This window comes from Schistocerca cancellata, chromosome 6, assembly GCF_023864275.1.
Source record: "Schistocerca cancellata isolate TAMUIC-IGC-003103 chromosome 6, iqSchCanc2.1, whole genome shotgun sequence".
NCBI classification, from domain to species: domain Eukaryota; kingdom Metazoa; phylum Arthropoda; class Insecta; order Orthoptera; family Acrididae; genus Schistocerca; species Schistocerca cancellata.
Window position 1 is genome coordinate 53,309,303 of NC_064631.1, and position 14,518 is coordinate 53,323,820.

A 14,518-nucleotide genomic window follows, 5' to 3' on the forward strand; every position below is an offset into this window, starting at 1 on the left:
CTGCTCAAATTTTTTGAGTCGTATCTCCAGAAGTACATGTCTTAAAATGATATCATTTTGTAGGTACATTCAGCGGCATATGTGGATGCTGTCTGCGAAATATATTACGAACAGAGTTCACACCAGAGAAGTAATAAATTTAGACGTCATGCATGATCAGTTTGTCACTAATCTCGGTATTTGACGTCATATCTCCTTAAAAATGTCATATAATCTCATTTTGCACCCACATTGAGTGCTATGTTCGAAAGCTATCTGTGAAACGTGTCACTAATATATTCTGTAGGAAAGAAGTAATAAATTAAATTGTCAAAGTTTGCTGCGGAAGTTTCACTGCATGAACAGAGAAAATGTAGTGAGCGAAGAACTTCTTTCCTTTCATCATTTTGTGGGGATTGTCAGCGAGAAAGTCCCAAAGATTCAAAATTATTTTTCATGTTTGTGGGTATTTGTGCGTCGTTCGCTACACTTCTTCCTCACCCCCAACGCCACCCCTTTGATACATTGTTCTTGCCTCACAGCGATTGTTTCCAGACTTTGTGTGAACCAACTTTGGTTGAAATCGTTCCAGTGGTTTAGGTGGAGATGTGCAAGATGCATACATACTTCCTTTTTCGTAATGCGTATGGATTATAGTAAGACAGCTATTCGATGCTCTAACTAGAAACGAAACTGCAAGTTATGTTGGTAACAGTGGTACAGGTATTGTAAGCATAGCAAGCAAGGCGTCACCTGCATGGAACAAAGTGACTTTCGTAATTAAGGTATCGAACATGAGTGTCTCGTTCATTTAAGTATGTTGTCTGGTTAGTCAAATTTTCTCATGAACGACGCAGATGTTTTGAAATCTCAGTACAAAATATTCAAAAACGCCGCTGATAACCAGTGGTTTGGGTGCGCACTAAAGCAGTAATCAATTCGTACCAAATTTTGTCATATCGTCAGCACATCCACTCATCCATTTGTGATCGATTCGTGACCCGAATCGGAATAAGTTTCTCCCACACACTGCTGAATTCTAGTTTATGGCTATATCACATTTGTCTTACACGGATTTGTAGCACCGACATAGTTGGACTGAGAATGGCACTGAAGACTATTAAAAGTAAAACTAATTCACTAAATGTGTGTGCATTAAGAGGTGAAGTCAACGGTACTCGGTATAACAAACGTTGCATCATGGGCGAAAACTGCGTTGTGTTTTCAGAGAATTTTAAGAGCAAGCTGTAGACAGGTGTGCAAGAATGAGGAGGACTTATCTTGGGTACTATCGTGTATCTACTCTCGCAACATCTCGAAACTTAACGTGGGTCATTACATACCGACTATACATCAAGCGACGACATTCTGAAGGTCGACTGACAACAGTTGAGCGAGGTTCGTAGCCTGTTGCAAGCTTGAGGTAAAAAAAAAAAACGGACTTTAACGACCACAGTGTACTTCAAAAGAACGGCGTGTGAAGTATATAGCTTTTATCTGTCGTCAGAAGCTCGTTTGTTAGCCATTAACGGTCGCGCTGTGTGCTGTGTGCTACCTATCGCACCTGGAGCCTTGCTGACATAGGTTATGATGACACTAAGGTACTCCTACGTTTGTCGGCTGTCATGCAGTACAGCAGTATGGCAGGCAAACATTATGTCGTAGTTTTGTACGATAATAAGATAACTTGACTAAAATGTTAACTTACTGTTCGTCAGAGGTTTGTCGTACTCCTGATTGAGGCTGCTGTCTCGTGAAAGTACGGAAATACCTTCAGAAAAACTACATATGATTCTGCTCCAAGCAGCATATCCCTCTGTAGTTGTATCACGCGTCAATGTCGACATTTAGTCTGGGATGGTTTGCAGAAATGAGACTATTTTTCGGTTAGAGAGTACAGCTGCTTGAGCAGTGACAGAGATGTTGCAATAATAGCGAAACGAAGAAAGATAAACGACAGCTGTATCTCATTCCAGTCCACACAACCGACTTACTTTAATTTAATTCCTTCAGGGGCTCAGCATTCGTTTGCTGGTTACGGGCTTGGCGACCCTAGGGTTCCTGAGCTGGGGGCTGGTAAGCTCCGCCACTACCCCGTCATGTACGAGGTGCGGCTAGAAAAAAAAACCGGACTGATGCTGGAAAAAACATTTATTTACACTTATTTACAATTTCATGTTATCTCCTTCAATGTACTCTCCTCCTCGGTCTCTACACCGCTCCATACGAATTTTCCAGTGTTCATAGCAATGCTGCAGATCATTTCCGGTAAGTCCATACATTACTTCCGTCGCTTTTTCTTTTGCTGCTTCAACAGTCTCAAATCTAGTTCCTTTCAAAGCTGACTTGACTTTAGGGAAAAGAAAAAAGTCACAGGGGGCCAAATCAGGTGAGTAGGGTGGATGATCTAAGATGGGAATGTTGTGTTTTGCCAAAAACGTCTTCACTGACAACGCACTGTGAGCTGAGGCATTGTCATGGTGAAGGATCCATGACTTTTTTCTCCACAAATCGTTCCATTTTCTCCGAACTCGCTCACGTAGGGTAGCCAGGACGCTAATGTAGTAATGCTGATTCACTGTTTGTCCCTCTGGTACCCAAGCAATGTGCAAAATCCCTTTGATGTAGAAAAAAACAACCATCATTGCCTTGAATTTCGATTTTGACATTCGTGCTTTTTTTTGTCGTGGAGAACCAGGAGTTTTCCAATGCATCGATTGGCGTTTAGTTTCGGGATCGTAAGTAAAAAACCACGATTCATCGCAAGTAATAACATTTTGTAAGAAGGTGGGATCACTTTCAATGTTTTCCAGGATGTCAGAACAAATCATTCTTCGGCGTTCCTTCTGTTCAATTGTGAGACACTTTGGCACCATTTTTGAACACACTTTGTTCATGTTGAAACTTTCATGAAGAATCTGCCTAACACTTTCCTTGTCAACTCCTGTTAACTCAGACACTGCTCTGATTGTTAAACGGCGATCTTGTCGAACAAGTTTACCGATTTTTTCAATGTTTGCATCAGTTTTTGCTGACAATGGTCTGCCAGTGCGAGTGTCATCACTGGTGTCTTCGCGGCCACCTTTAAATCGTTTAAACCACTCAAACACTTGTGTTCGCGATAAACAATCATCGCCGTACACTTGTTGTAACATTACAAACGTTTCACTTGCAGATTTTCCTAGTTTGAAACAAAATTTGATGTTAACACGCTGTTCTTTCTGTACACTCAACATTTTCCGACGCACAGACTAAACGTCAACTACTTAAAACAGACGCCACGGGCAGACTGAGTGCAGGAGGCAGATGAAACTCGTGCAGTAGGCGGAGCGAGAGTCACGTGACAGGCCACGCGACTTTCAGCCTTATTGCATTCGTTTTATTGTTTCACCAGTACTAGTCCGGTTTTTTTCTAGACACACCTCGTATGCTCTGAGCATCCTTCAGCGACCACCGTGTGGCACGGCGGTGGAACGTTGTATGTCGCAGGGGACGGGGACCTCGGATTGACAGCCCTTATCGCGAGGATGGTACAAATCGTTATAAAAAAAAAAAATAAAAAAAAAACTTCTCAATGTGTGATGCTTGCCGATGAGATGCACGGCTGTTGAGGTGGAACAGTCGTTAGCGGGCAACCTCTGCAGAACCTGTCGCACCTCAGCTGTATAGGGCTTACCCAGGCAAGTGTGGCTCTGTCTGAGTGGACTCTGTTTCCTAGCTGCTCGTGGGACACCATGAAGCCTACATCTCACGTCTCTACTGTCAACAGTTCGGGTGGGCTGTTGGGCAATACAAACACCCAAAATCCTAAGAGGCCTCGTGCGGCTAGTCCACCTGGGCCGTCTATAACTGTCAGCGGCGGTAAGCAATGTGACAGACAAGGTCCTGGGTGGATAAAGTTTTCGTTGTGATGAAATGTGTGGACTGTTCTTCTGAAAAACTGTCGCCATTCTATATCCATAAAGCGCTCAAGGGACTTGCAGGGGAGTTAAAATCTGTTAAGAGGCTGTGGAATGATACGACGAAGGTTCTCCAAGTACGGAAACAGTTGAATGCCAAGCTACTCGGAGAATATCTCGTCAACAGTGAGTTGCTCACTGGGTTGAATGATGTTAAATGTGTCAGAATATTTGGATATGGATAAAAAAGATCAGCAACAGGAATGGGAAAAGTGTATAGGTGACTGAAGACCAAAATGTTTTGAGAAAAGTTGATGGGAAGCTTCAAGTCAGTATAATTTATTCTGACATTCAATCTGCCGAAGTTGTTGGACTATATTGCAGCAGGATTTCTCTGCCCTGAGGTAAGACCATGGCACACAAACAGGGTTTCCAGTGCACTGCGCCACCAAGGCGCTCCCAGCAGACAAGAGTGTATTTTGCGAATTGTGAAGTGACTGTCTAGTGCCGTGATCGCGACATACGAATTGTATAGTGAAGTGCTGTGGCATCAGATGTTAAAGGCCGCCCTTACATCAAAACCCCTCAGACTGCATTTGAAGTGTTTAGTGACTATATTGAAAAATAGAAATAATATACTTGTTCAAATTATCAATCAACGTGAGTGACTCAATATTTTAAATTTCACGGCAATACCTGCCTGCATTGCTTTTTTTTATATTCTCTTTCAGCTTAAAAATTGAGTTTACGACAGATGTGAGCTGGCATCCTATGACGAAATACGTAGCCAAATATTGAGAGCAGCAACATCTCTGGGCCACTCAGTTATGCTGAGTGTAACAAATATATATATTTTCGTGCAGTAGCACGTGCGGGCTCGAGTCAAACTATTCAAGCTTCAGTTTGTAGTGCCCAGTACGGTGGTAATGTGGAGAACAGTCATTACTCAGTGACTGCGCCAATACGAACACTCTGTTTGCATAGGATTTTAAGTAGGATTAAGAGTAGCTTTAACTCCAAAAAGATACAAATAAATTTTTTAGCACCACTTGAATGTAATATTTACTCAATGATTAAAGCAGAACTTACCACTGTGCTGAAATAAAAGGCTTTACAATATTGACTGTTCTGCAGGGATATAAACCTCAGCAAGCCCAAACTCGCAGATGAAGCACTTTTCCAACCCATTTCATCACTTCGACGATTCTGTACTGCTTTATTACAAGTAAGTGATCATAAAGGATTCTTAATGTTGGAAAGACTCCTATTGCATGGGTTTAGAACGACTTTCCATTTCACAACGTATTCGTTTACGTAGTATATACAGGGTGTTCCGAAACTTCCGTTACAAACTTCTAGGACTCGAAGAGTGGAGTGAGTACATAATATTTTGAATAGGAATCCATGTCCGGAAAAGTACCGTTTCAGTTCTACAACGGTTTCATTTCAGGTTTTTGACTTGTCCAGTTGTGCTTGAGGAACTGAATTAGGCGTGGCTCAGTACAATTATCAGCTAACAATTCGAAAAGAAACATAATGAAACATCCATTTATCACGTAAACAGCTTGTTCGTGTTAACACTTAAACATTACATGCTGACATTATTCCAAAAAAAGACTAAACATATTTTACGTAGGTACAGTACTGATTCATTACGACAACGGTTCGATGTCAAAACCCCTAACTTTGTTGCAAACATTATATAAGGTGATAATTATTGAACTATATGAAATAGAATCGTCATAACTTCTGAACCCTTTGCGTTAGGATGTTCAAACTTCGCGGTTGGCCGCGGGGCATTCTGGGAATTAGTATGCGCATGCATGGTTTGGTTTAGCAATGAAGCCCCCTTTCATTTGGATGGGTTCATCAGTAAGCAAAATTGACACATTTGAGGGACTCAGAATCAGCATTTCACGATCGAAAAGTCTCTTCAGCCTCAATAGGTGACACTGTGGTGTGCAATGTCCAGTCACGGAATAATCGGTGTGATATTCGTTCATGGCACGGCGACAACCGAACGATATGTGAATGTTTTGGAAGATGATTTCATCCCCATTATCCAAAGTGATCCTCATTTCGACAACATGTGGTTCATGCAAGTCGCAGCTCGACCCCATCGCAGCAGGAGACTGATGCCCTGGAGGAGCACTTTGGGCACCGCATCCTGGCTCTGGGGCACCCAGAGGCCACTGGCATGGGCCTTGATTGGCCGCCATTTTCTCTGGATCTGAACACATGGGACTTTGTTTTGTGGGTCTATATTAAAGACAAGGTGTACAGCAGCAATCCCAATACCATCTATGAGCTGGAAACAGACATTCAGGAGGTCATCGACAGCATCGATGTTCCAACACTTCAGCTGGTCATGCAGAATTTAGCAATTCGTCTGCACCAATGATGGCAGGCATATCTAACATGTCATAACCCAAATCCGAATGTCTGCAGTGACTTATATATGTTGAATAAAGTGTGTGCACGCTGTAGTTTGCAACTAATGTTTTTTCGTAGTTCAAAAATTGTCGCGCTATACCTGCGAAGTATGTTCTTTTACACTTCCTTCTTCATCACGTCCTGGTGTCCCTGCAGTTTCTCGTACAGCGGCCAGAATTCGTGCCAGCAGATCTTTCTACATACAAGATCCTCGTAAATTAATGCAAATATGCTTAAGTAATAAATGGATGTTTCGTTATGTTTCCTTTTGCGTTGTCAACAAATAATTTTACTGTACGCCTTATTCAATTCCTGAAGCAGAAGTGCAAGAGTTAAACATGTGAGCTGAAACAGTCGTAGAATGGAAACTGTACAGTCATGGGTTCTTATTGAAAATATGTTCTCATTGCCCTCTACAAGCGGTAGAAGCTCGTGACGGGAATTTCCGAACATCCTGTATAAACAAATGATAGAAAACCTGTACTATCGAGTTGCTGAAGCTCGTAGGCGATGGTGAGGGAAGCAACTTCGTGCAATAAACTTCAACGCATTCCACCTTCCGTAACTTAATGCGTAAGTTGGCATGACAGTGTGCTTGTAGGGTTTCTCCTCATGAAAGGTTATTTAGGCGACTGTTGCTGAGGATATACATATGTAAGTAATTTATGCTTTTGAAAACAGCTTAAGAAGGGATTGTGCACCACACTACCTCACTGAACAAGTCCCGTTGGAGGTATTATGCGGCTGCCTTCCTTCAAACGTTGAGCTCGTATACACAGCCAGTTACAGGAGCACTTAAGGTTAACGTGGATTCCGAGACACGGTGCAACTCGGCATTTTTCCTATTTGCAAATAATTTTCAGAGGTCAACGATTAGTGGCCTATAAATCGGTCTCATCGAAATTTTAGTAACAGGTTCTCTCTACGGTATGAAGTGCTTCCGCTTTGTAGCTCCCATCAGACATAGCTCAACATCTGTGTTGTCGAATTTAATATCCCTGCCTCCCTCCTTCCCTTTCACGTATGCTCGCTCGCTCGGAGAGCGAACTTCCTCCGTCCGTCCAACAGAATGCTCCACAATGGGAAACTTTTTTATACCCTTTATATCGGATCCATATATTTCACTGTGTATGCAGCTGTAGGACTATAAATCTAGTAGTTCACAGAGAAGACCCTCCGGCAAATTGGTCCCGATGACCACCGAGGATGCACGCGCTCTGCTTCGTTAACAGTACGTTACGACCATGTGGTTTCGGGTATAACAGTTTATTTATGTCAGATGCTGAAGGATTGCAGATTCACTTCAGGAGCGAAACTTTACAAGCATTCTCCACTATTCAGAGATTGCCAGTTCGCTGGCAGGCTGACCTGTATTTTCCCACGTAGGCGCTGAGGCGCAGGAGGTGAAAGTGTGATAAGCAACAGTGTGCTCCAATGCACACGCAATATCACCCTTCCAAACGGTTTGCTGCAGTTCACAGGACATCTCGAACAGTGTAAAAACGTAAGAGAAAAGTGAAAATTACACGTGTGGGCAATTATTGGGTCGGAACGACCAACTATTTTCTCGGGGCAAATAATTACACGAGCTGACGTCGGCATAGAACTTTGTACCAAATATAGATATATTCTGATCAAAAGTATCCGTACCTATTAATGGACACTGGTATTTGGCGCGTCCACCCTTCACCTTCATGACGGCTCCAACACGGCTGCGGACGCGTTCAGTCAAGTGATTGCAGGAATGTCGTCTCATTCTTAGAAAAGAGCCGAAACCGGAGAAGGTACTGATATTGCTCACTGATGTCTGGAGCGAAGTCGACGACCTAACTCATCTGAAAGGTGTTACATTGGGTCCAGGTTGGGACTATGGGCAGACCAGTCCATTTCAGGAATGTAACGTCCACAAACCACTGCCTCAGATACTTCACTAAGAGATGATGCATTGCCATACTGCCACAACGTATCAAGGTGTATATCGTGTTCATTCTTCCGTATTTAGCGTTTTCTTCAGCACAGCAAGGGATCACACCCCGACCACAAAAACGCAACCATTTCCGTACTTCACTATTCGCACAACACATGACGACAAGGTAACGTTCTCCTCACGTTTGCCAAACCCACACTCTTCCATCCGATTGCCACAGCATATACCGGGTGATCAAAAAGTCAGTATAAATTTGAAAACTGAATAAATCACGTAATAATGTATATAGAGAGGTACAAATTGACAACGTGCTTGGAATGACATCGGGTTTTATTAGAACCAAAAAAATACAAAGTACAAAGTTCAAAAAAGGTCCGACAGATGGCGCTTCATCAAATCAGAATAGCAACAATCAGCATAACAAAGTAAGACAAAGCAAAGATGATGATCTTTACAGGAAATTCTAAATTTGTTCACCATCATTCCTCAACAATAGTTGTAGTGGAGGAATAATGTTGTGAACAGCACTGTAGACCAAGTCCGGAGTTATGGTGATTCATTGGCGTCGGATGTTGTCTTTCAGCATCCCTAGAGGTAACGGTCGATCACGATACACTTGCGACTTCAGGTAACCCCAAAGCCAATAATCGCACGGGGTCTGGGGACCTGGAAGGCCAAGCGTGACGAAAGTGGCGGCTGAGCACACGATCAACACCAAACGACGCGCGCAAGAGATCTTTCACGCGTTAGCAATATCGGGTGGAGAGCCATCCTGCATAAACATCGTACGTTCCAGCAGGGTTTTATCAGCCATGCTGGGGATGATGCAATTCTGTAACATAACGGCGTACCTCTCACCCGTCATGGTAGCAGTTACAAAACCAGAATCACAATTTTCCTTGAAGAAAAAAGACCCGATAACGGTAGATGTGGTAAATCCAACTCATACCGTGACTTTCTCGTCGTGCAATGGAGTTTACACGACAGTTCTAGGATTTTCAGTAGCCTAAATTCTGCAGTTGTTGTGGGCGTTGACAGACCCTCGGAGCGTGAAATGAGCTTCGTCGGTCCACAACACGTTACTCGACCAATCGTCATCTTCCGCCATTTTTGAAACGCCCACACTGCAAATGCCATCCGCTTCACTAAATCACCAGGTAACAGTTGATGATGCCGATGGATTTTGTACGGATAGCATCGGAGGGTACGCCTCAGTGCCAACCAAACAGTAGTGTATGGAATGTCGGTGCGACGTGCGACTGCAGGTGCGCTGACTTCCCCGTGCATAGACGAACCCGCTACAGTCTCCATTTCTTCCTGAACTGCCTCAGCAGCATTACGCCCTGTGCTCGGTCTGCCATTATGGGGTCTATCGTCTAAACAACCTGTGGCTTCGAACTTTGAAATCATTCTCGCCACAGTTAAATTTGTCAAACCCCCTGCGGGTTCGGGGGTTAGAATAGGCCCGCGGTATTCCTGCCTGTCGTAAGAGGCGACTAAAAGGAGTCCATCCCCCTCAAGGGGGTAGTTAGCGCCTGCGTCCGGAGACGGACGGTTCCACGACCTATAATTGTGGTCTTTTTGGTTTTTCACTTCTCGTTTCTTCCTCCCTTTGGTTGGGTCCTTTCTTTGTTCTTCTCCATCTCACTGTCTTCCTTATTCTTTCCCTTGCCTTCTTCTCCTTGCCTTCTTCTCCTTGCCTTCTTCTCCTTGCCTTCTTCTCCTTGCCTTCTTCTCCTTGCCTTCTCTGGTCTCCGCCTCGGCGTTTGAGACAGTCTGTCCTCTTTCTCCCTCTCTCTCTTCTTTTTCCTCTTCTTCCTTCCTCCCTGTGCGCGCCTGAAGGCCGACCCACGCGTTCGCACGCGTAGCTGTTGACGGGGTAACGCGTAATTCCCCGCCCTGGGTAGACAAGTAAGGCACGCACGTACCCCCTGGTAAAGGCCAGGCCCAGGGAGGGGTGATTGCCTGAGCTGATACCTTCTGACCATGCCGATTGGTCCCTCAGTCTGTTTCTCGGGAGGTGTGACCTGAGGTGTAAACATTCACCTAAGACGGGAGTGCCCTCTGAGAGGGTCCCCATAAGGAAGGAGCGTGCCATCGGATACGCTGGAAATCATGGGGGATTCCTCCGCAATGGATTTCTCTTCTTCTTTCTCGACTTCTGCACACAAACGGAAACATGACCAGCCACCAATGACAAAAGTACTACGGCCTGCCCCACAGTTCCTCGCCGTTTCTCGATCTGAGGACGGAAAGGATTTTTCCTCTGTCAACCCTTTCGTTATCCAGAAGGGCGTAGATGCCATAGCCGGTACTGTTAAGTCTTGTACAAGGTTGCGTAATGGTACCTTGCTATTAGAAACTGAGAGCGCCTTTCAGGCACAGAAACTGCTTCGAGCCACACTTCTGTACACGTTCCCTGTCCGGGTGGAGGCTCACCGAACTTTGAATTCGTCTCGTGGTGTGGTCTATACTAGATCTCTCGACGGACTGACTGACGAGGAGATTCAGTCTTTCCTCACTGAGCAGGGCGTGACGGCTGTCCATAGGGTCATGAAAAAGGTCAACAATGACCTTGTACCGACCCGGACACTTTTCTTGACCTTTGATAGTGTTCAGCTGTCATCGCGCATCAAAGCGGGCTACGAGGTTATTTCTGTTCGCCCCTATGTCCCGACACCTACGCGCTGCTACCAGTGTCAGCGTTTTAATCACACTCGCCAGTCTTGTTCCAATGCGGCTAAATGTGTCACTTGTGGCAGGGATCCCCATGAGGGTGACTGTCCACCTCCGTCTCCTCGTTGTGTGAACTGTCAGGGTGACCATGCAGCGTCCTCCCGCGACTGTCTCATCTATAAGGAAGAACGATGCATCCAAGAAATTCGGGTCAAAGAGAAAGTGTCCACCTCGGCTGCTCGCAAGCTATTTGCTAGTAGGAAGCCCACGCTGCTCCCAGCGGGTAAATACAGTACTGTCCTCGCCTCTCCTCGGACTACCAGGGAGGTGGCAACCCAGACATGCGATCTGACCTTCAGCACCACGGTCGTCCGTTCGGCCAGTGCTAAGATCGCGCGGTGGACGTCTCCTCTTCCTCCCATCACCCCACAGACACAAGCCCCTTCATCAGCTTCTGCTAAGATGAAGACCCAGAAGTCAGATGCACGGGCCTTCAAGAAGGAACCGTCCCGTGCAGACTTCCTACGTACCTCGACCTCCCAGCCATCGACCAGTACTTCCACCAAACGACCTTCCAAGAAGGCTCATAGGAAGCACAGTTCTCCTTCTCCGCCACGGCGCATTTCTTCTCCTGCGCCACCCAGCGGTTGCCGCCCCAGGCCGTCATCCGTTTCGCCTGGCCGCACCGCTGGTAGCCGAACATCTGGCCGTTCACCAGCGGAGGAAGCTCCCCCTCCCGGCCATCTTACCAAGATGGCCGATGAACCTAGAGAACCAATGGACGATGATTGTCCACCTACTGATAGCGGCGGCAGTGCTCGCACGAAGCCAGGCCCCCAGCGGCCTTCGAGGTGACCCCTTCTTTCATCTTCCTTTTCTTCTTACGATGGCACTTATTCACTGGAATATTCGCAGCATTCGCTCCAACCGAGAGGACTTGAAGTTGCTGCTCCGCTTGCACCGTCCGCTCGTCGTAGCCCTCCAGGAAACGAAGCTACGCCCATGCGATCAAATTGCCTTGGCACACTACACCTCTGTGCGTTTTGACCTACCCCCTGTGGTAGGTATTCCGGCTCATGGAGGGGTTATGTTGCTGGTCCGGGATGATATTTACTACGATCCCATCACATTGCACACCGGCCTGCAGGCAGTTGCCATCCGAATTATTCTCCCCACTTTTACATTTTCCATTTGTACCATTTACACTCCATCGTCGTCTGCCGTTACCAGGGCAGACATTATGCAAATTATTGCTCAGCTACCTGCACCATTTTTGTTAACTGGAGACTTCAATGCCCACCATCCCCTTTGGGGCTCTCCAGCATCCTGCCCGAGGGGCTCCCTGTTAGCAGACCTTTTCAACCAGCTCAATCTTGTCTGCCTCAATACTGGCGCCCCTACTTTTCTTTCGGACACATCTCACACCTATTCCCATTTAGACCTCTCTATATGTACTACCCAACTTGCACGCCGGTTTGAGTGGTATGCACTTTCTGATACATATTCGAGCAACCACTTCCCGTGTGTTATCCATCTCCTGCAGCATACCCCCTCTCCGTGCTCATCTAGTTGGAACATCTCCAAAGCAGACTGGCGGCTCTTCTCTTCCAGGGCGACCTTTCAGGATCAAACCTTCACAAGCTGCGATCGTCAGGTCGCACACCTCACGGAAGTCGTTCTCACTGCTGCTGAATATTCCATCCCTCACCCTACTTCTTCTCCACATCGCGTACCGGTCCCCTGGTGGACCGCAGCATGTAGAGACGCTTTACGTGCTCGTCGACGTGCTTTACGCATCTTTAAACGCCACCCTACGATTATGTGCACAGTGTCGTCGTGTTATTAAGAAAGCAAGATAGCCAGCTGGGCTGCTTTCACAAGCACCTTCAATAGTTTTACTCCTTCTCTTGTCTGGGGTAGCCTGTGCCGGCTATCTGGCACTATGGTCCACTCACCAGTTTCTGGCTTGACTGTAGCGAATGACGTCCATGTGGCCCCTGAGGATGTCTCCAATGCCTTCGGCCGCTTTTTCGCAGAGGTTTCGAGCTCCGCTCATTACCACCCTGCCTTCCTCCCCCGAAAACAGGTAGAGGAGGCTAGGCCACCTAACTTCCGCTCCTCGAATTGTGAAAGTTATAATGCCCCATTCACCATGCGGGAACTCGAAAACGCACTTGCCCGGTCACGGTCCTCCGCTCCAGGGCCTGATTCTATTCATATTCAGATGCTGAAGAACCTTTCTCCTGCGGGTAAAGGTTTCCTTCTTCGTACTTACAATCGCATCTGGATTGAGGGACATGTTCCCGCATGCTGGCGCGAGTCTATTGTTATCCCGATTCCTAAGCCGGGGAAGGACAAGCACTTGCCTTCCAGTTATCGCTTACCAGCTGTGTCTGTAAAGTGATGGAGCGAATGGTTAACTCTCGTTTGGTTAGGCTGCTCGAGTCTCGACGCCTACTTACCAACGTACCATGTGGATTTCGTAGGCGCCGCTCTGCTGTTGACCATATGGTTACCTTATCGACCTTCATTATGAATATCTTCTTGCGGAAGCGCCCGACCGCAGCTGTGTTCTTTGATTTGGAGAAGGCTTACGACGCCTGTTGGAGGGCGGGCATTCTCCGCACCATGCATACATGGGGCCTTCGCGGTCGCCTCCCTCTTTTTATTCGTTCCTTTTTAATGGATCGCCAGTTCAGGGTACGTGTGGGTTCTGTCCTGTCAGACACCTTTCGCCAGGAGAATGGGGTGCCACAGGGCTCAGTTTTGAGCGTCGCTCTCTTCGCCATAGCGATCAATCCAATAATGGATTGCCTCCCAGCTGATGTATCAGGCTCCCTTTTCGTGGAAGATTTTACCATCTATTGCAGCGCGCAGCGTACATGTTTCCTGGAGCGCTGTCTTAAGAGTTCTCTTGACCGTCTTTACTCCTGGAGTGTCGTCAATGGCTTCCGTTTTTCTGCCGAGAAGACGGTCTGTATTAACTTTTGGCGCTACAAAGAGTTTCTCCCACCGTCCTTACGACTCGGTCCCGTTGCTCTCCCATTCGTGGAGACAACAAAATTTTTAGGTCTTACATTTGACAGGAAACTTAGCTGGTCTCCACATGTGTCATATTTGGCTGCCCGTTGTACCTGTTCTGTAAATGTCCTCCGTGTTCTCAGTGGTATGTCGTAGGGAGCGGATCGAACCGTCCTACTTCGTCTATATCGGTCGATCTTCCGCTCCAAGCTGGATTATGGGAGCTTCGTATACTCCTCTGCACGGCCATCCATCTTACGCCGCCTCAACTCCATACAACATCGGGGTTTACGACTTGCGATCGGAGCGTTTTATACTAGTCCCGTCGAGAGTCTTCATGCCGACGCTGGTGAATTGCCACTCTCCTACCGGCGCGATATACTGCTTTGTCGGTATGCCTGTCGGCCACTGTCAAAACCCGACCACCCGTCTTATCGTTCCTTTTTTGACGACTCTCTCGACCGTCAATACGAGTTGTATGTCTCTGCCCTGCTACCCCCTGGAGTTCGCTTTCGTCGCCTCCTTCAACACCTTAATTTTTCACTCCCTGCAACCTTTCGAGTGGGCGAGAACCACACGCCAC